At 39.7% G+C, this 22,245-nt stretch overlaps 1 protein-coding gene across 1 annotated transcript in view; it reads left to right on the forward strand.

Moving 5' to 3' along the window:
• The window catches only part of SDK2 (sidekick cell adhesion molecule 2), a 476,461-nt gene that overhangs the window by 35,518 nt on the left and 418,698 nt on the right, over positions 1-22,245 (forward strand). The gene's annotated exons all lie outside the window — the stretch shown is intronic.

Below are 22,245 nucleotides of genomic sequence, written 5' to 3' on the forward strand. Positions count from 1 at the left end.
TATTACGTCTTGACTTTAGTGTCCCTTTAAAGGGACATTAAATACTAAATAAATGCTAGATAGAATGAAGCATTTTAAAAAAAAAAAGATTAGTCTAAGAATAACATGTAGATGTATTTTTAAACGTTTCATTAGCTGTTTACATATTGACAACATAAGTGTAAAGTTTTAGTGTCTATAAAACAATGGGAACTACCATGTTGTAACATAGGTTATTTTCTCTGCTGTGGCCAATTAGGGACAGTTATAAATAGGTCACTAGGGTGTGCAGCCAATGGCTGTGTGGAATATAAGTGTTCTGCACTTCTATTTCTAACATGAAGTGAAAAGCTCACAATTTCATAATAGAATTACAGGAAAAGGGAACAAAATAAATTATGAAAGTATATTGCAGACTTTTTTAAATATATGATTTATCATTTTATATTATCCTCACAAAGGGTTTAATGTCCCTTTAAGTCACTATTTCTCTCCTCCCCTCTTTACTGGCCATATTAAAGTCTCTGTACGTTTTTTTTTTGCAAAGCTTTCTTCTCTAAAAGGGTTAATCTTCACCGTGTTTAGCTTGTCATGCTCTGCATTTCCTCAGTAATACTCAAGACGGCCATCTGTCATTTCCAGACAGGTAATAGACACAAATCTATTTAAGTGACGGTCCCTTTTAATGGCTCCTGTGTAAATAAAGTATCTTTGCAGCGAGAGCTTTATCCCATTAAGGAGGATTCAGTATCTCCATTCCGATTTCCTATATGCTGCGATGCAGCGGTATTAAAAAGATTACATTTATCCCTGCCTTTTAGAGGGAAAAAAACCTCATGTTCTGTACAAGGCTGGGAATCCTAATTCATAGGGGAATAAATATTCTTTATAACTAAGCATTCTGAGTAGCTATTAACTTCTTCACTGCTGAGTAATCATAAAACCATATTAACTCACCAAGAATCACATTCAACTTAAAAAAGATTCTGTGATACAGGTGAAATACAGACATTTCACATATTCATTTTTAAAGTGTTTCAGTTAAAGCTGCTTAAAGGGACAGTAAACTCCAGAATTTTTATTGTTTAAAAAGATAGATAATCCCTTTATTATCCATTCCCCAGTTTCTCTTGTTAAGTGTATCCAGTCCACGGATCATCCATTACTTGCGGGATATTCTCCTTCCCAACAGGAAGTTGCAAGAGGATCACCCACAGCAGAGCTGCTATATAGCTCCTCCCCTAACTGTCATATCCAGTCATTCTCTTGCAAGCCTCAACCAAGATGGAGGTCGTAAGAGGAGTGTGGTGTTTTATACTTAGTTTATTCTTCAATCAAAAGTTTGTTATTTTTAAATGGTGCCGGAGTGTACTGTTTATCTCAGGCAGTATTTAGAAGAAGAATCTGCCTGTGTTTTCTATGATCTTAGCAGAAGTAACTAAGATCCATGGCTGTTCTCACATATGAGTGAGGTAACTTCAGAGAGGGAATGGCGTGCAGGTTTTCCTGCAATAAGGTATGTGCAGTTAATATTTTTCTAGGGATGGAATTTGCTAGAAAATGCTGCTGATACCGAACTAATGTAAGTAAAGCCTTAAATGCAGTTATAGCGACTGGTATCAGGCTTATTAATAGAGATACATACTCTTATAAAAATGTAATATAAAACGTTTGCTGGCATGTTTAATCGTTTTTATATGTATTTGGTGATAAAACTTATTGGGGCCTAGTTTTTTTCCACATGGCTGGCTTGAATTTTGCCTAGTAACAGTTTTCTTAGGCTTTCCACTGTTGTAATATGAGTGGGAGGGGCCTTTTTTAGTGCTTTTCTGTGCACCTAAAAATACTGACAGAGACATTCAGCTTCCCTCTGCATGATCCAGGACATCTCTGGAGGGCTTAAAAGGCTTCAAAGTCGTTTTTGAGGGAGGTAAAAAGCCACAGTAGAGCTGTGGCAGTTGTTGTGACTGTTTGGAAAAAAAAAAAAAAAAAAAAAAAAAAAAAACGTTTTTGTCTTTTATTATTCAGTTTTGGGTATTAAGGGGTTAATCATCCATTTGCAAGTGGGTGCAATGCTCTGCTAACTTGTTACATACACTGTAAAAATTTTGTTAGTGTAACTGCCTTTTTTCACTGTTATTTCAAATTTTGACAAAATTTGTGTTTCTTAAAGGTGCAGTAATGTTTTTTATATTGCTTGTAAACTTGTTTAAAGTGTTTTCCAAGCTTGCTAGTCTCATTGCTAGTCTGTTTAAACATGTCTGACACAGAGGAAACTACTTGTTCATTATGTTTGAAAGCCATGGTGGAGCCTCATAGGAGAATGTGTACTAAATGTATTGATTTCACCTTAAACAGTAAAGATCAGTCTTTAACTATAAAAGAAATATCACCAGAAGATTCTGACGAGGGGGAAGTTATGCCGACTAACTCTCCCCACGTGTCAGACCCTTCGCCTACCGCTCAGGGGATGCACGCTAATATGGCGCCAATTACATCAGGGACGCCCATAGCGATTACCTTGCAGGACATGGCTGCAATCATGAATAATACCCTGTCAGAGGTATTATCCAGGTTGCCTGAATTAAGAGGCAAGCGCGATTGCTCTGGGGTTAGGAGAAATACAGAGCGCACAGATGCTGTAAGGGCCATGTCTGATACTGCGTCACAATATGCAGATCATGAGGACGGAGAGCTTCAGTCTGTGGGTGACATCTCTGATTCGGGGAAACCTGATTCAGAGATTTCTAATTTTAAATGTAAGCTTGAGAACCTCCGTGTGTTGCTTGGGGAGGTATTAGCTGCTCTGAATGACTGTAACACAGTTGCATTACCAGAGAAATTGTGTAAGCTGGATAAATACTATGAGGTACCGGTGTGTACTGATGTTTTTCCTATACCTAAAAGGCTTACAGAAATTATTAGAAATAAACAAAAGTTTAGAAGTGCGCTTAGGAACTAATACCAAGCACCTCTCTAAGAGACACTATCCCTAAAGAGTGTCAGAATATAGTGAAAGTGGATTGTTAAGCTTTTTACGGCTTACAGATAGAGAGGGCGCCTAGGGCTAAAGGTATCAAACACCAATGTAGTGTAAAAAATATATATTTAATAAAAGACAGTATACAATAATAAAATTAGTACAAATTAGGGACGTCTCCCTAAATGTTAAAAATCCTAAGTCACAATTAATTGCTACAATGTGGCAGACAAATATAAAATAAAGTGCATATACGATCTAATTTGAATATATTAGAAAATGAGCAAAGGTTACTAAAATATAAAACAATTTACGGTATACCAGAGTCTTAAATATGTATGTTTCACAAGGGATACGGCAGTTATTCCCAAGTGTACTGAGGGATATATGATAGCGTGGGACTTTCAAATGAAAGGAGGTTAGTCCTGAAAATGTTCCATACACTTGAAATCGTAGTATAATGCTTGCTTCAAAGAGTACAATAGTGCTAAAGCAGTACTTTACTTTATTTTACTTTACCGCCTGTGATAAAGCCCACAGGTGGGTGAAACGCGTCGATTACCTTGTGACTTTGTAGCAGTGTACCAGGAGTGGTTAAATGTCACCCTATTTGTGAACAACATTGCTATTTTCTAACCCGGGTTAATTTTGTCACCACAACTTTAAAGCTCTGACAGTGTGGATGAAATTAAATATCCAACTGTATTTGCAAGTATAAGCACAACAGAGTGCTTGTATACTGAAGGAGTTAACAACATCCACAACTTTGCAACATCGATAACAGCACGCTGTCAAACTTTCACAGAGGAAACAAACGGACGAGAAGTGACGTCAGACGCCGTCCGTACACACGTGTGTGATCTGTGTTTGCAGCTCGGGAGAGACTGCCTTGGCTAACGTAGCGGTCCTTGGTGTGACTGAAGATTTCACAGGCGGTAAAGTAAAATAAAGTAAAGTACTGCTTTAGCACTATTGTACTCTTTGAAGCAAGCATTATACTACGATTTCAAGTGTATGGAACATTTTCAGGACTAACCTCCTTTCATTTGAAAGTCCCACGCTATCATATATCCCTCAGTACACTTGGGAATAACTGCCGTATCCCTTGTGAAACATACATATTTAAGACTCTGGTATACCGTAAATTGTTTTATATTTTAGTAACCTTTGCTCATTTTCTAATATATTCAAATTAGATCGTATATGCACTTTATTTTATATTTGTCTGCCACATTGTAGCAATTAATTGTGACTTAGGATTTTTAACATTTAGGGAGACGTCCCTAATTTGTACTAATTTTATTATTGTATACTGTCTTTTATTAAATATATATTTTTTACACTACATTGGTGTTTGATACCTTTAGCCCTAGGCGCCCTCTCTATCTGTAAGCCGTAAAAAGCTTAACAATCCACTTACAGAAATTATTAGCAAGGAGTGGGATAGACCGGGGGTGCCTTTTTCCCCACCTCCTATATTTAGAATTTTTTTTCCAAGAGACGCCACTACACGGGACTTATGGCAGACGGTCCCTAAGGTGGAGGGAGCAGTTTCTACTTTAGCAAAGCATACTACTATCCCGGTTGAGAACAGTTGTGCTCTTTCAGATCCAATGGATAAAAAATTGGAGGGTTACCTTAAGAAAATGTTTATTCAACAAGGTTTTATTTTACAGCCCCTTGCATGCATTGCGCCTGTCACGGCCGCGGCGGCATTCTGGTTTGAGGCCCTGGAAGAGGCCATCCATACAGCTCCATTGACTGAAATTATTGACAAGCTTAGAACACTTAAGCTAGCTAACTCATTTGTTTCTGATGCCATTGTTCATTTGACTAAACTAACGGCTAAGAATTCCGGATTCGCCATCCAAGCGCGTAGGGCGCTATAGCTTAAATCCTGGTCAGCTGACGTGACTTCGAAGTCTAAATTACTCAACATTCCTTTCAAGGGGCAGACCTTATTCGGGCCTGGTTTGAAGGAAATTATTGCTGACATTACTGGAGGTAAGGGTCACACCCTTCCTCAGGACAGGGCCAAAGCAAAGGCCAAACAGTCTAATTTCCGTGCCTTTCGAAATTTCAAGGCAGGTGCAGCATCAACTTCCTCTGCTTCAAAACAAGAGGGATCTTTTGCTCAATCTAAGCAGGCCTGGAAACCTAACCAGTCCTGGAACAAAGGCAAGCAGGCCAAAAAGCCTGCTGCTGCCTCTAAGACAGCATGAAGGAACGGCCCCCTATCCGGCGACGGATCTAGTAGGGGGCAGACTTTCTCTCTTCGCCCAGGCGTGGGCAAGAGATGTTCAGGATCCCTGGGCGTTGGAGATCATATCTCAGGGATATCTTCTGGACTTCAAAGCTTCCCCTCCACAAGGGAGATTTCATCTTTCAAGGCTATCTGCAAATCAGATAAAGAAAGAGGCATTCCTACGCTGTGTGCAAGACCTCCTAGTTATGGGAGTGACCCATCCAGTTCCGCGGACGGAACAAGGACAGGGTTTTTATTCAAATCTGTTTGTGGTTCCCAAAAAAGAGGGAACCTTCAGACCAATTTTGGATCTAAAGATCTTAAACAAATTCCTCAGAGTTCCATCTTTCAAAATGGAAACTATTCGGACCATCCTACCCATGATCCAAGAAGGTCAGTACATGACCACAGTGGACTTAAAGGATGCCTACCTTCACATACCGATTCACAAAGATCATCATCGGTTTCTAAGGTTTGCCTTTCTAGACAGGCATTACCAATTTGTAGCTCTTCCCTTCGGGTTGGCTACAGCCCCAAAAATCTTTACAAAGGTTCTGGGCTCACTTCTGGCGGTTCTAAGACCGCGAGGCATAGCGGTGGCTCCGTATCTAGATGACATCCTGATACAGGCGTCAAGCTTTCAAGTTGCCAAGTCTCATACAGAGATAGTTCTGGCATTTCTGAGGTCGCACGGGTGGAAAGTGAACGAGGAAAAGAGTTCTCTATCCCCACTCACAAGAGTCTCCTTCTTAGGGACTCTTATAGATTCTGTAGAAATTAAAATTTACCTGACGGAGTCCAGGTTATCAAAACTTCTAAATGCTTGCCGTGTTCTTCACTCCATTCCGCGCCCTTCGGTAGCTCAGTGTATGGAGGTAATCGGCTTAATGGTAGCGGCAATGGACATAGTGCCATTTGCGCGCCTTCATCTCAGACCGCTGCAATTATGCATGCTGAGTCAGTGGAATGGGGATTACACAGATTTGTCCCCTCTGCTAAATCTGGATCAAGAGACCAGAGATTCTCTTCTCTGGTGGTTGTCTCGGGTACACCTGTCCAAGGGTATGACCTTTCGCAGGCCAGATTGGACAATTGTAACAACAGATGCCAGCCTTCTAGGTTGGGGTGCAGTCTGGAATTCCCTGAAGGCACAGGGATTGTGGACTCAGGAGGAGAAACTCCTTCCAATAAATATTCTGGAGTTAAGAGCGATATTCAATGCTCTTCTGGCTTGGCCTCAGTTAGCAACACTGAGGTTCATCAGATTTCAGTCGGACAACATCACGACTGTGGCTTACATCAACCATCAAGGGGGAACCAGGAGTTCCCTAGCGATGTTAGAAGTCTCAAAAATAATTCGCTGGGCAGAGTTCCACTCTTGCCACCTGTCAGCAATCCATATCCCAGGCGTGGAGAACTGGAAGGCGGATTTTCTAAGTCGTCAGACTTTCCATCCGGGGGAGTGGGAACTCCACCCGGAGGTGTTTGCTCAGTTGATTCATCGTTGGGGCAAACCAGATTTGGATCTCATGGCGTCTCGCCAGAACGCCAAGCTTCCTTGTTACAGATCCAGGTCCAGGGACCCAGAAGCGACGCTGATAGATGCGCTAGCAGCGCCTTGGTTCTTCAACCTGGCTTATGTGTTTCCACCGTTTCCTCTGCTCCCTCGACTGATTGCCAAAATCAAACAGGAGAGAGCATCTGTGATTCTGATAGCACCTGCGTGGCCACGCAGGACTTGGTATGCAGACCTAGTGGACATGTCATCCTTTCCACCATGGACTCTGCCTCTAAGACAGGACCTTCTGATACAAGGTCCTTTCAATCTTCCAAATCTAATTTCTCTGAGACTGACTGCATGGAGATTGAACGCTTGATTCTATCAAAGCGTGGCTTCTCCGAGTCAGTCATTGATACTTTAATACAGGCACGAAAGCCTGTTACCAGGAAAATCTACCACAAGATATGGAGTAAATATCTTTATTGGTGTGAATCCAAGACTTACTCATGGAGTAAAGTTAGGATTCCTAGAATATTGTCTTTTCTCCAAGAGGGCTTGGACAAAGGATTATCAGCTAGTTCCTTAAAGGGACAGATTTCTGCTCTGTCTATTCTTTTGCACAAGCGTCTGGCAGAGTTTCCAGACGTCCAGGCATTTTGCCAGGCTTTGGTTAGATTTAAGCCTGTGTTTAAACCTGTTGCTCCCCCGTGGAGCTTAAACTTGGTTCTTAAGGTTCTTCAAGGAGTTCCGTTTGAACCCCTTCATTCCATTGATATTAAACTTTTATCTTGGAAAGTTCTGTTTTTGATGGCTATTTCCTCGGCTCGGAGAGTCTCTGAGCTATCTGCCTTACAATGTGATTCTCCCTATCTGATTTTTCATGCAGATAAGGTAGTTCTGCGTACCAAACCTGGGTTTTTAACTAAGGTGGTTTCTAACAAGAATATCAATCAAGAGATTGTTGTTCCATCGTTGTGCCCTAATCCTTCTTCAAAGAAGGAACGTCTTTTACATAATCTGGACGTAGTCCGTGCCTTGAAGTTTAACTTTCAAGCTACTAAGGATTTTCGTCAAACATCTTTCCTGTTTGTCGTTTACTCTGGACAGAGGAGAGGTCAAAAAGCTTCGCCAACCTCTCTTTCCTTTTGGCTTCGGAGCGTAATAAGCCTAGCCTATGAGACTGCTGTACAGCAGCCCCCTGAAAGGATTACAGCTCATTCTACTAGAGCTGTGGCTTCCACCTGGGCCTTCAAAAATGAGGCCTCTGTTGAACAGATTTGCAAGGCTGCGACTTGGTCTTTGCTTCACACTTTTTCAAAATTTTACAAATTTGATACTTTTGCTTCTTCGGAGACTGTGTTTGGGAGAAAGGTTCTTCAGGCAGTGGTTCCTTCCGCTTAATCCTGCCTTGTCCCTCCCATCATCCGTGTACTTTAGCTTTGGTATTGGTATCCCACAAGTAATGGATGATCCGTGGACTGGATACACTTAACAAGAGAAAACATAATTTATGCTTACCTGATAAATTTATTTCTCTTGTAGTGTATCCAGTCCACGGCCCGCCCTGTCCTTTTAAGGCAGGTCTAAATTTTAATTAAACTACAGTCACCACTGCACCCTATGGTTTCTCCTTTCTCTGTTTGTTTTCGGTCGAATGACTGGATATGACAGTTAGGGGAGGAGCTATATAGCAGCTCTGCTGTGGGTGATCCTCTTGCAACTTCCTGTTGGGAAGGAGAATATCCCACAAGTAATGGATGATCCGTGGACTGGATACACTACAAGAGAAATAAATTTTTACAGGTAAGCATAAATTATGTTTTTGCATTACCAACACTGTTATATTAATTCACTTTTTACCTCTGTGATTACCTTGTATCTAAGCATCTGTAGACTGCCCCCTTAATTCAGTTCTTTTAACAGATTTGCATTTTAGCCAATCAGTGCTAACTCCACGGGAGAGAGCACAATGTTATCTATATGGCCCACATGAACTAGCTGTGAAAAACTGTCAAATTACACTGAGATAAGAGACGGCCTTCAACGGCTTCGAAATTAGCATATGAGCCTTCCTAGTTTTAGCTTTCAACAAAGAATACCAAGAGAACAAAGCAAATTTGATGATAAAAGTAAATCGAAAAGTTTTTAAAATTGCATGCCCTAGCTGAATTATGAAAGTTTATTTTTGACTAGACTGTCCCTTTAAAGTGCTGTTGAAGCAGAAAATTTATATTTGTGTACAGCTGATACTAAGGGATCATCTACTCAATAGCTGACCAACACCACATTAAAGAGATATCAAACATTGCTCCTTTAGTTAAAAAAAAAAAACATGCATGGGTTTGCCTTTGTTTTTTGGCAATTAAAAGACTTCTAATTGCAGCTGGGCCCCACACTTCTGAAATATCTGGCAGTGAATGGTGTTAAGCAGCTTGTAAAGTTAATATTTGCTCTAGTGTAGGGATTACCCTCCCTTCTGACACCTCCCACCCCGTGATCGCTACTTGATCCCTCCGAAACAGCTCTTGTCCCTCCCCACACTGGTAACCACCATACAGACAGTATGCAGTTTAGTGCTTTATTACTATTTTTAAATATATATGTATAATTTTTAAATTCTGTAGTGTAGGAATCCCGTATCCCCCTCCCGCCTCCGATACCCCCTCCCCCAACAACTTTCTTACCCTTCCACTGTGCTCCGCAATGTTTGTTACTGGCAGCCAGTCTGCCAGTAACAAATTAATTTTTTTTTTTAATATTTAAGAAACATTTATTTGTTTCTGTAGTGTAGGGTTCCCTCTCCCCCTAGTCCCCTTCAAGCGATTACAGTTTTTCTGTAGTGTAATGTCCCACTTCCCCTCCAAACAGTAGGTCCCATCCCTCCCTCACACCCCTGAACCGTCCACCTTCTGCCCTTCTTCCCTCCTACCGCTCCCACTTGACAGTGTCACTCTGTTTAACAATCAGTGATCTGGCTTCATATGGTATGGGAACACGATCAGTGCTCCCTTACCATATGAAGGCAGATGCCTTATGTCCCTTGGTTGTGGCTCCCGGTATTTTAGCTGTCACTGGGAACCGTAACATGTACCACTGTGCTGGACTTGAGTATTATGTCTGTCAACACAGTATGCTGGGCAAAGTATTGTGTGATATCTATTTGGCGCAAGGGGTTAAGATCTATAATAACAAGTTATATATACCTACCTGCTCCATCTGGGGCTGTGACAGAAAGTAATGGACCCTGCACAAATTGAGTTTAAAAAAAAGAAATTACTAAAAGGTAAAATCCTTTTAAAATGATAAATAATGCATATTGCAATGATTTCTGTAATGTAGAAGCCACTGCTTAATGCTTTGTTATTACAACAATGAAACAGACTGTTTTTATATCCCTTTAACAAGCATAAATAACGTTGTTCTAGCATGCACAGAAGCACATTGTTTTTTCAACAAAAAAATGTAATACATTTGAGATAGATCAAGGAAAAGATCAATGTTAATTTCCCTTTAATTTCCCTTTAAAAGGACAGTAAACACCTTGGCCTAGATTTGGAGTTCGGCGGTAAAAGGGCTGTTAACGCTCCGCGGGCTTTTTTCTGGCCGCACCATAAATTTAACTCTGGTATCGAGAGTTTAATCAAATGCTGCGTTAGGCTCCAAAAAAGGAGCGTAGAGCATTTTTACCGCAAATGCAACTCTCGATACCAGAGTTGCTTACGGACGCGGCCGGCCTCAAAAACGTGCTCGTGCACGATTCCCCCATAGGAAACAATGGGGCTGTTTGAGCTGAAAAAAAACCTAACACCTGCAAAAAAGCAGCGTTCAGCTCCTAACGCAGCCCCATTGTTTGCTATGGGGAAACACTTCCTACGTCTGCACCTAACACCCTAACATGTACCCCGAGTCTAAACACCCCTAACCTTACACTTACTAACCCCTAATCTGCCGCCCCCGCTATCGCTGACCCCTGCATATTTTTTTTAACCCCTAATCTGCCGCTCCGTAAACCGCCGCAACCTACGTTATCCCTATGTACCCCTAATCTGCTGCCCTAACATCGCCGACCCCTATATTATATTTATTAACCCCTAATCTGCCCCCCTCAACGTCGCCGACACCTGCCTACACTTATTAACCCCTAATCTGCCGAGCGGACCTGAGCGCTACTATAATAAAGTTATTAACCCCTAATCCGCCTCACTAACCCTATCATAAATAGTATTAACCCCTAATCTGCCCTCCCTAACATCGCCGACACCTACCTTCAATTATTAACCCCTAATCTGCCGAGCGGACCTCACCGCTACTATAATAAATGTATTAACCCCTAAAGCTAAGTCTAACCCTAATACTAACACCCCCCTAATTTAAATATAATTTACATCTAACGAAATAAATTAACTCTTATTAAATAACTTATTCCTATTTAAAGCTAAATACTTACCTGTAAAATGAATCCTAATATAGCTACAATATAAATTATAATTATATTATAGCTATTTTAGGATTAATATTTATTTTACAGGCAACTTTGTAATTATTTTAACCAGGTACAATAGCTATTAAATAGTTAAGAACTATTTAATAGTTACCTAGTTAAAATAATAACAAATTTACCTGTAAAATAAATCCTAACCTAAGATATAATTAAACCTAACACTACCCTATCAATAAAATAATTAAATAAACTACCTACAATTAACCTAACACTACACTATCAATAAATTAATTAAACACAATTGCTACAAATAAATACAATTAAATAAACTAGCTAAAGTACAAAAAATAAAAAAGAACTAAGTTACAAAAAATAATAAAATATTTACAAACATAAGAAAAATCTTACAACAATTTTAAACTAATTACACCTACTCTAAGCCCCCTAATAAAATAACAAAGCCCCCCAAAATAAAAAATTCCCTACCCTATTCTAAATTAAAAAAGTTACAAGCTCTTTTACCTTACCAGCCCTGAACAGGGCCCTTTGCGGGGCATGCCCCAAGGATTTCAGCTCTTTTGCCAATTGCCTGTAAAAAAAAACATACCATACCCCCCCCCAACATTACAACCCACCACCCACATACCCCTAATCTAACCCAAACCCCCCTTAAATAAACCTAACACTAAGCCCCTGAAGATCTTCCTACCTTGTCTTCACCATACCAGGTTCACCGATCCGTCCTGGCTCCAACATCTTCATCCAACCCAAGCGGGGGTTGGCGATCCATCATCCGGTGCTGAAGAGGTCCAGAAGAGGCTCCAAAGTCTTCCTCCTATCCGGCAAGAAGAGGACATCCGGACCGGCAAACATCTTCTCCAAGCGGCATCTTCAATCTTCTTCCATCCGGTGCGGAGCGGGTCCATCTTGAAGCAGGCGACGCGGATCCATCCTCTTCTTCCGTTGTCTCCCGACGAATGACGGTTCCTTTAAGGGACGTCATCCAAGATGGCGTCCCTCGAATTCCGATTGGCTGATAGGATTCTATCAGCCAATCGGAATTAAGGTAGGAATTTTCTGATTGGCTGATTGAATCAGCCAATCAGAATCAAGTTCAATCCGATTGGCTGATCCAATCAGCCAATCAGATTGAGCTCGCATTCTATTGGCTGATCGGAACAGCCAATAGAATGCGAGCTCAATCTGATTGGCTGATTGGATCAGCCAATCGGATTGAACTTGATTCTGATTGGCTGATTCCATCAGCCAATCAGAAAATTCCTACCTTAATTCCGATTGGCTGATAGAATCCTATCAGCCAATCGGAATTCGAGGGACGCCATCTTGGATGACGTCCCTTAAAGGAACCGTCATTCGTCGGGAGACAACGGAAGAAGAGGATGGATCCGCGTCGCCTGCTTCAAGATGGACCCGCTCCGCACCGGATGGAAGAAGATTGAAGATGCCGCTTGGAGAAGATGTTTGCCGGTCCGGATGTCCTCTTCTTGCCGGATAGGAGGAAGACTTTGGAGCCTCTTCTGGACCTCTTCAGCACCGGATGATGGATCGCCAACCCCCGCTTGGGTTGGATGAAGATGTTGGAGCCAGGACGGATCGGTGAACCTGGTATGGTGAAGACAAGGTAGGAAGATCTTCAGGGGCTTAGTGTTAGGTTTATTTAAGGGGGGTTTGGGTTAGATTAGGGGTATGTGGGTGGTGGGTTGTAATGTTGGGGGGGGTATGGTATGTTTTTTTTTACAGGCAAAAGAGCTGAAATCCTTGGGGCATGCCCCGCAAAGGGCCCTGTTCAGGGCTGGTAAGGTAAAAGAGCTTGTAACTTTTTTAATTTAGAATAGGGTAGGGAATTTTTTATTTTGGGGGGCTTTGTTATTTTATTAGGGGGCTTAGAGTAGGTGTAATTAGTTTAAAATTGTTGTAAGATTTTTCTTATGTTTGTAAATATTTTATTATTTTTTGTAACTTAGTTCTTTTTTATTTTTTGTACTTTAGCTAGTTTATTTAATTGTATTTATTTGTAGCAATTGTGTTTAATTAATTTATTGATAGTGTAGTGTTAGGTTAATTGTAGGTAATTGTAGGTAGTTTATTTAATTATTTTATTGATAGGGTAGTGTTAGGTTTAATTATATCTTAGGTTAGGATTTATTTTACAGGTAAATTTGTTATTATTTTAACTAGGTAACTATTAAATAGTTCTTAACTATTTAATAGCTATTGTACCTGGTTAAAATAATTACAAAGTTGCCTGTAAAATAAATATTAATCCTAAAATAGCTATAATATAATTATAATTTATATTGTAGCTATATTAGGATTTATTTTACAGGTAAGTATTTAGCTTTAAATAGGAATAAGTTATTTAATAAGAGTTAATTAATTTCGTTAGATTTAAATTATATTTAACTTAGGGGGGTGTTAGTGTTAGGGTTAGACTTAGCTTTAGGGGTTAATCAATTTATTAGAATAGCGGTGAGCTCCGGTCGTCAGATTAGGGGTTAATAATTGAAGGTAGGTGTCGGCGATGTTAGGGAGGGCAGATTAGGGGTTAATACTATTTATGATAGGGTTAGTGAGGCGGGTTAGGGGTTAATAACTTTATTATAGTAGCGCTCATGTCCGCTCGGCAGATTAGGGGTTAATAAGTGTAGGCAGGTGTCGGCGACGTTGAGGGGGGCAGATTAGGGGTTAATAAATATAATATAGGGGTCGGCGGTGTTAGGGGTAGCAGATTAGGGGTACATAGGGATAACGTAGGTGGCGGCGCTTTGCGGTCGGAAGATTAGGGGTTAATTATTTTAAGTAGCTGGCGGCGACGTTGTGGGGGGCAGGTTAGGGGTTAATAAATGTAATACAGGGGTCGGCGGGGTTAGGGGCAGTAGATTAGGGGTACATAAGTATAACGTAGGTGGCAGTCGGCAGATTAGGGGTTAAAAATTTTAATAGAGTGGCGGCGGTGTGGGGGGACCTCGGTTTAGGGGTACATAGGTAGTTTATGGGTGTTAGTGTACTTTAGGGTACAGTAGTTAAGAGCTTTATGAACCGGCGTTAGCCAGAAAGCTCTTAACTCCTGCTATTTTCAGGCGGCTGGAATCTTGTCGTTAGAGCTCTAACGCTCACTTCAGAAACGACTCTAAATACCAGCGTTAGAAAGATCCCATTGAAAAGATAGGCTACGCAAATGGCGTAGGGGGATCTGCGGTATGGAAAAGTCGCGGCTGAAAAGTGAGCGTTAGACCCTTTAATCACTGACTCCAAATACCAGCGGGCGGCCAAAACCAGCGTTAGGAGCCTCTAACGCTGGTTTTGACGGCTACCGCCGAACTCCAAATCTAGGCCCTTGTAATTTTAAGACATTTCTAATGTTTTGCTGTAGAATAACAAATCAGCCAAGTCTTTTAAAAAAGTTTGCAGGCGTTTTTTAGCAGTCAAATTCTACCCACCACTTTTTAAAGGAGCCCGGGCCAATCCAGCTTTGTTTCTGGAGAAGTCAAGGCTAGCTGCCAATTGGGGAAATATGTAGTAGGGCTAGCCTTAGAAAATCAATAACTTTCAACGCTAAATTACACAAAATAGGGATACTTTATATATATATATATATATATATATATATATATATATATATATATATATATATATATATATAAAATTAAATTAAAAGTAATTAAAGTATATTGCCATGTTGTTTTGCTACACGTAATTTTACATTTTTTATTAAAGTCTTAAAGTATTTATTGTCCCTTTAAACCATTTTTTTTCTTCAGATTTTGCCTCTATTCAATTTATTCATTATATTTGTGTGTTTCCTTGCGGCCTGTACAAGAACTCAGTATTAATCTTGATGGTATCCTGTGAAATTTCTTGTTTTATAAAGAACTTGTTGTCTTACCAGATACAAGTTATTGAAAAACATCTTGAGCGTTGTGTTCCCATAGAAACGTCAAGTGTTGAAGGCGAAGAAAATGAAAGATGTTTTTTTTTTCTTTGAAAGATTTGTTGGAATCTATTGTTGTTTGTTGACGCTTATTGTGTTTGAAAGATGTAATGCAATGGCGAAATTTTAAGAAAAGTTTGCTATTCAATGGATGCTTTTTCAACAGCCTTATAGAAGAAGAAAAAATAACTGAACAAGTAACAGAATTCTTATTATAACTGTTTGGTTATCTCATAATAATCTGTAGTGAGGGACCACTTTATTTGTATGCCTTACATCTAACTCTGGGAAGTTGGGATCAGAGTCAGGAAAACCCAGGTTCTGGATTTCCCAGGGTATGGTTATAATGTTACGTTTATGTTGTATGGGTGGAGTTTTACAGTACGTGGAGCTCACACAGAGAAGCAAAAACCGAGGCTGTCTATAGAGCCTTTGAAACAGGCAGAGATTTAGAGGTTTAAATGTTATAAAGTATATTAATATAACAATGCTGGTTGTGCAAAGCTGGGGAATGGGTAGTAAAGGCGTTATCTATCTTTTTAAACAATAACAATTTTGGTGTAGACTGTCCCTTTAATTATTCTTCCAAGCTGTCTTTTAAAGACTGAGAATCCAGCAAGGAGGGCAGGAGGGAGGGACAGAGAACCATTTTCTCTCCCCTTCAGTGACTCCCTGGGGGGCCCAGTGATCTAAAGCTCTCCACTCAGGTGAGATGATCTAAGACGTCTCGTTAGTACGTGAGATCCCTCAAAGAATTTTTGAAACACAAAGTTATTTATCTCATTATGCAGAGTTGTCTATGTGAATGAGAGACTCCTATATTATAATATAAAGTCTAAAAAAATACCAAAGAGTTTTTGATCTTCCTAGATGAGGGTCGGTCTGGTCCTCAGCAATGTACCTAACAACTAATTTACTAAGAGGACCACGTAATAGGTTACCTGAATAAGAATACTGTATATGTCAACATATTCCGCACCAATATTAGCGTTGCCACCATGTTTTCCTGGACAGCAATGAGTTACACATGCTGCAGGGTCTTCAGCGAGGAACATGAATAGTGCTGTCCATCAGCATTATTTATGTGCTGTCAAGAGGCAAACTACATGTTCCTCCCTGCACATTCTGCAGCTGTGTAATGCATAACTGTCCAGGAAAACATGGCCGAGGTGGCAGCCCTAACCACTATACAAGGGGTACAATAAACAATTCATAAAAAAAGACAAGACAGGGAACACCTACTGGAACAGAAGAATTACTGGAGACTGCTCCCTAGATGTCTGACTGTAGTACAAAAATATGTGCTGATGGCTTCCAACTAGACAGCCATGTTGGTTTCACATAAAAGAGAAGCAATACAGTAATGCTAAAAAATGAATGTCTTTATGGGACTTAAAGTTAAGAGTAAAGATGTTATTTCCTGGGAAGGTCTCAAATACTAGGATAGAGAAAATGCCTGCTGATGATTTCATTATTTTAGATGCTGAGTTTGTTATCTGGTCTACCCCCTACCATCTCCTCCCCTGCTTGTAGAGCCAATTAGGCCCACTCCTAACAAAACTGCTATTTTGACCTAACTGTATAGCTGCTCCATTCACTCACTGCAGCATAAAAGTGCAGTTAATCAAAAACAATTCAGACATCCATTACGGCTGCCCGCGTGAGAATGCAGGGTGGCAATTGACGAGTAATTGCGAGGCTGTGAAAGAGATCGGGGAGAGAAAATTGGAATATCGTTGAGGGCTGGAAGCTTATTTTGAGCGTTATCTCTCACAAGAGCCTGGGGAGGTTTTTTGGGTCCGTGAGGAAAATAAATAGCTCTGCATATCAACGAATTACACATCAACAGCTGAAGAAAAAGTTACTTGCTAAAAGGATTTGTAACTATGAAAACTGTGTCAAATATAATAAAATGAATTTAAGTAAGAAAAGGTACAAAATCAGGCAATGACTTGCTTGCTAGGCACTATTTTTAGCATTTCCTGGAGCACACTGTATTGAAGTACACAGCAGATATTGTGATGCGACAAGACATTATAAAATGCAGTGTGTAGGTGGAGGAGAAGATTGGGTGACACATTTTTAGCTTTATTTATATATTTCATTTTGATTAAATTAGATTGACAAATCCTTAGATACAGGGAGCCATCACAGCTGCTTAAATTCAATTGTTCCTGTTTTTTGTCTACTATTATATAGTTCTTTAGCTCCTATAAATTGTGTGGCTGACTCCTCAGTGTTTTAATTAGATCATAGGTATTAAACAAATTTGTCAACCTCTAGACTACATTATTTTTTTATGTGTACCTTAATGATCACATCCCTAATGGATTTAAGAAGACCTTTGGAGTACATGCAGAATGCAACCTCTTTTGAGCCAAGACCCTCCTTCTCCCTTATCAACTTGTTTTGCCTCTTTATGAAACAGTGAATTGGTATCACTGTGCACCCCTTCTGATTAAATCAGTACTATGGAGTTTATGCTGAGCTTTACATAAACAATGATAACAATTTTCTTATGTGGTTTACATGCTTAAAGGGATATGAAACCCAAACATGTTCTTTTGGGATTCAGACAGATCATACAATTTGAAAAAAAGTTTCCATTTTACTTCTATTATCAAATTTGCTTTGTTTACATCATATTCTCTGTTGAAGAGATACCTAGGTAAGTGTCTTGAGCAGGGGTGGGCAACTATCGGACCTCCAGATGCTATGGACTGCATCTCCCATAATGTTCTTTCAGCCATAATGCAGGCAAAGCATCATGGGAGATGGAGTCCATAACATCTGGAGGGCCGGTAATTGCCCACCTCTGGTCTAGAGCACTACATGGTAGGAAATAGTGCTGCTATCTAGTGCTCTTCCAAATGGATGACATTCTTGTTAAACTGCTGCCATATAGTGCTCCAAATATGAGCAGGCTCCTGAGCTTACATCCATGCTTTTCAACACAAGATAACGAAGAAAAATTGACAATAGAAGTAAATTATAAAGTTGTTTAGAATCGCATGCTCTATCTGAACCATCAAAGAAAATGTTTGTGTTTCATATCCCTTTAAATATCCGTGGGGGATGTTATATATAGGATAAACAACTCAGTAAAGAAGTCCATTGGTTAAAAGTACTAAATCATTAGAATTGTCTGTTGCCATGAGATTTGAGATAATCAGTTAAAGGGACAGTGTACTGTAAAACATGTTTTCACTTAATGTATTTCCAATGACTTCTTATAACAGCTACAGAGTATAAAATGTATGATAAATTGCTTCTTCATGTTTATTTTTCTATATGAAACTGGAGGGAAAGCAGATCTCATTAGTTTATCACTTTCTGTACACACACTACACCAAAGCCCAATACTTATCTCTCCTAACCCCCCAATTTCTTCTGTTGGTTATGTTTACACAGCTTTTCTTTAGTATATACATAAGTATAGAAATTTTCAGTGTAGGTAGGTATACCGCAAGCAAAAGCAGCTATTTCAAAGGCTGATATGAAAATAACAGTGATTTTAATATATAGTGCACTGAAAACAACATATTTTGATTTCTATTAGGCGTAATTATAAAGTTTAAACATACGCCAGGTTCTCCCTGTGTACTTTGTCCTCCGTTGCAAATTTGTATATAACAGAGAGCTCTCATTATTTCTATGGAAGAATTTGCAGGGGATAGTCTCCTTTCCATGAGGGCTGCCACTCCAAGTATTGTTGTGGAAAATCATGTCTAGGCCAGTAAAGCTTTTAGACTCGGGCCTCTGGCATTGCTCTTTAACAAACAATAGTTTGTTAAGAAGGACCACTTCTGCCGGCTTGGATGAAGACTTCTCCCGGCTTCGTTGAGGACTTCTTGCTGCTTGGATGAAGACTTCTCCCGGCTTCGTTGAGGACTTCTTGCTGCTTGGATGAAGACTTCTCCCGACTTCGTTGAGGATGGATGTCCGGTCTTCAAAACTGTAAGTGGATCTTTGGGGGTTAGTGTTAGGTTTTTTTAAGGGGTTATTGGGTGGGTTTTATTTTTAGATTAGGGGTTTTGGGCACAGAAAAAGAGCTAAATGCCCTTTTCAGGGCAATGGGGAGCTTAGGTTTTTTTACTTAGGATTTTATTTGGGGGGTTGGTTGTGTGGGTGGTGGGTTTTACTGTTGGAGGGTTGTTAGTATTTTTTTTTTACAGGTAAAAAAGCTGATTTATTTTGGGGCAATTAGTTTAGGCTGGGGGGGGTATTTTTGGGGTGGCTTTTATTTTGATAGGGCTATTAGATTAGGTGTAATTAGTTTAAATATCTGATCTGAATTTCTTTTTTTATTTTGTGTAATTTAGGTAATTGTATTTAATTAATTTAATTTATTTAATTGTAGTGTAATGTTAGGTGTTAGTGTAAGACAGGTTAGGTTTTATTTTACAGGTAAATTTGTATTTATTTTAACTAGGTAGTTAGTAAATAGTTAATAACTATTTATTTAGTAACTATTCTATCTAGTTAAAATAAATACAAACTTGCCTGTAAAATAAAAATAAACCCTAAGCTAGCTACAATGTAACTTTAAGTTATATTGTAGCTAGCTTAGGGTTTATTTTACAGGTAAGAATTTAGTTTAAAATAGGAATTATTTAGGTGATGATAGTAGGTTTTATTTAGATTTATTTTAATTATATTTAAGTTAGGGGGTATTAGGGTTAGGGTTAGACTTAGGTTTAGGGGTTAATAAATTTAGTATAGTGGCGGCGATGTTGAGGGCGGCAGATTAGGGGTTCATAAATGTAGGTAGGTGGCGGCGATGTTAGGGGCAGCAGATTAGGGGTTAATAATATTTAATTAGTGTTTGCGAGGCGGGAGTGCATCGGTTTAGGGGTTAATATGTTTATTATAGTGGCGGTGATGTCCGGAGCGGCAGATTAGGGGTTAATAAGTATAATGTAGGTGTTAGCGATGTCGGGGGCGGCAGATTAGGGGTTAATAAGTGTAAGATTAGGGGTGTTTAGACTCGGGGTTCATGTTAGGGTGTTAGGTGTAAACATAACATTTGTTTCCCCATAGGAATCAATGGGGCTGCGTTACGGAGCTTTACGCTGCTTTTTTGCAGGTGTTAGACTTTTTTTCAGCCGGCTCTCCCCATTGATGTCTATGGGGAAATCGTGCACGAGCATGTAAAACCAACTCACCGCGGCTATCAGCAGCGCTGGTATTGGAGTGCGGTATGGAGCACAATTTTGCTCTACCCTCACTTCTTGCCTGTTAATGCTGGGTTTATGAAAACCTGTAATACCAGCACTGTAGGAAAGTGAGCGGTGACAATAACGTGCAAGTTAACACCGCACCCCCCTCATACCGCAAAACTCGTAATCTAGCCGGAAGTTAATAAAATTGAAAATAGAAGTAAATTGGAAAGTTGTTTAAAATGTCATTCTTTACCAAATTGATTTTAGTTTTGACTTTACTGTCCCTTTAAATTAAAGTTGTTACTCTTCTAATTTTGTGCTCAAACATTATGGCGATATTTGAAATGTTTGCTATTTAAAATGCACTATTTTCAAACAACCAAAATTCGAAATTGAAACCATCACCTGTCTCCAAAAAGAGATAGCAATAGGGGCGCTTAGAAGTCCACAGAAAGTCCACTAGATATCCCAAAGAAGGCCACGATCAAGATCAGGCTCTTCTCTTCCTCTAAAACTAAATTCATAACAGAATAGTTCCTTAAAAAACAATAAGAAGGCACAGCCTCGTGTAATCCATATGAGCAAGAAAACAAACTTGCAAATGTACTCGCAATATAAGTAGCACTCGACTGTGCTGATTAAGGGACCATTCAGTAGAATTAAATAATTAACAAGTACATAATAAAAAATCAATGACTTAACACCAAGGGGCCAAATTATCCAAATGGAACTTGATGCCCCTGTTTCCGCGCAAGCCCGCTGCTCCATAACTGGTCCGCCTGCTCTGAGGCTGCGGACATCATCCGCCTGATCACATGTGATCGGGCTGATTGACATCCCCTGCTAGCGGCTGATTGGCCGCAAATCTGCAGGTGGCGGCATTGCACAAGCACTTCACAAGAACTGCTTGTGCATACGCTGTCGGCATTCATCGATGTCTGTAGGACATGATCCGCTGAGTGGATCATGTCGGACAGACCAATGATAAATCGGCCCCCTTCTCTGAATTTTAAATAAGCAGTAGATTTTTTTTCTGACAAATGTATTTTTTTATTCCATTTTCCGGCCCTCTGTATCATGTGACAGGCTTCAGCCAATAACAGACTAGTATACACTGTGAGCTTGTGCACATGCTCAGTAGGATCTTGTTCCCCAAAAAATGTGAATATAAAAATATTTGATAATGGCAGTAAATTAAAAGTGTCTTACAACTGCATGATCTTTCTGGCTCATAAAAGTTTATTTTGACTTGAGTGTCCCTTTTAGGGTCATTTAGACTCATGAACCATCTTATTCTACACCAATCAAAGTATGTGATCTTTGTGGAGTGGTCCACTATCAGCAATGAGAGAGACGGATAGTTTAAAAAGCTATTTATTAAAACTTTAAAATAGGGAAACATTTCTTTGTAGGAGTGCCTAAATAACCGCAAGTCGTTTCTCAGGCGTATCAAATGTACAAACAACCTCCCTTAAATACAATCTTCACTCCAATCAACAAGTTGCTGCTAAAAATTGTGTCCAATCTCATAAAAGTTGATTACATAGTGTTAGTCCAATCAACAAATGTTAAATGAAAAGTAACAATATAGGGACTCCACCCTATTAACCCCTGACTAGTACCCACGAGCATACTGGCCACAGTCTCATCTGTGCATTTAAACCATATGCCTCACCTATAAATCTATAACCCCTAAAAGTCTATAAAATGCCAAATACGTGTGTGTGTATGATCCTTCTATAAAAAGACAAAAAAATAATAGCAATTTACTACATCTCTAAACTAGCGACTCTATAAACTAAAGACACCTATCCCACCATGGACGTGGTAAGTGCCAAAATCACTGACATCGTCATCAGCACCCACCAATCTACCTAAAGTGGATGTAATATATGTTGACATCATCCATGTGATCAAATATATCCTTCTCCATATATCTCTGAAAACAATATTATGAAATCCCCATCTATGTGCCAACAATGTAA

The sequence above is a fragment of the Bombina bombina genome, chromosome 1 (assembly GCF_027579735.1).
Source record: "Bombina bombina isolate aBomBom1 chromosome 1, aBomBom1.pri, whole genome shotgun sequence".
Classification (NCBI taxonomy): Eukaryota; Metazoa; Chordata; class Amphibia; order Anura; family Bombinatoridae; genus Bombina; species Bombina bombina.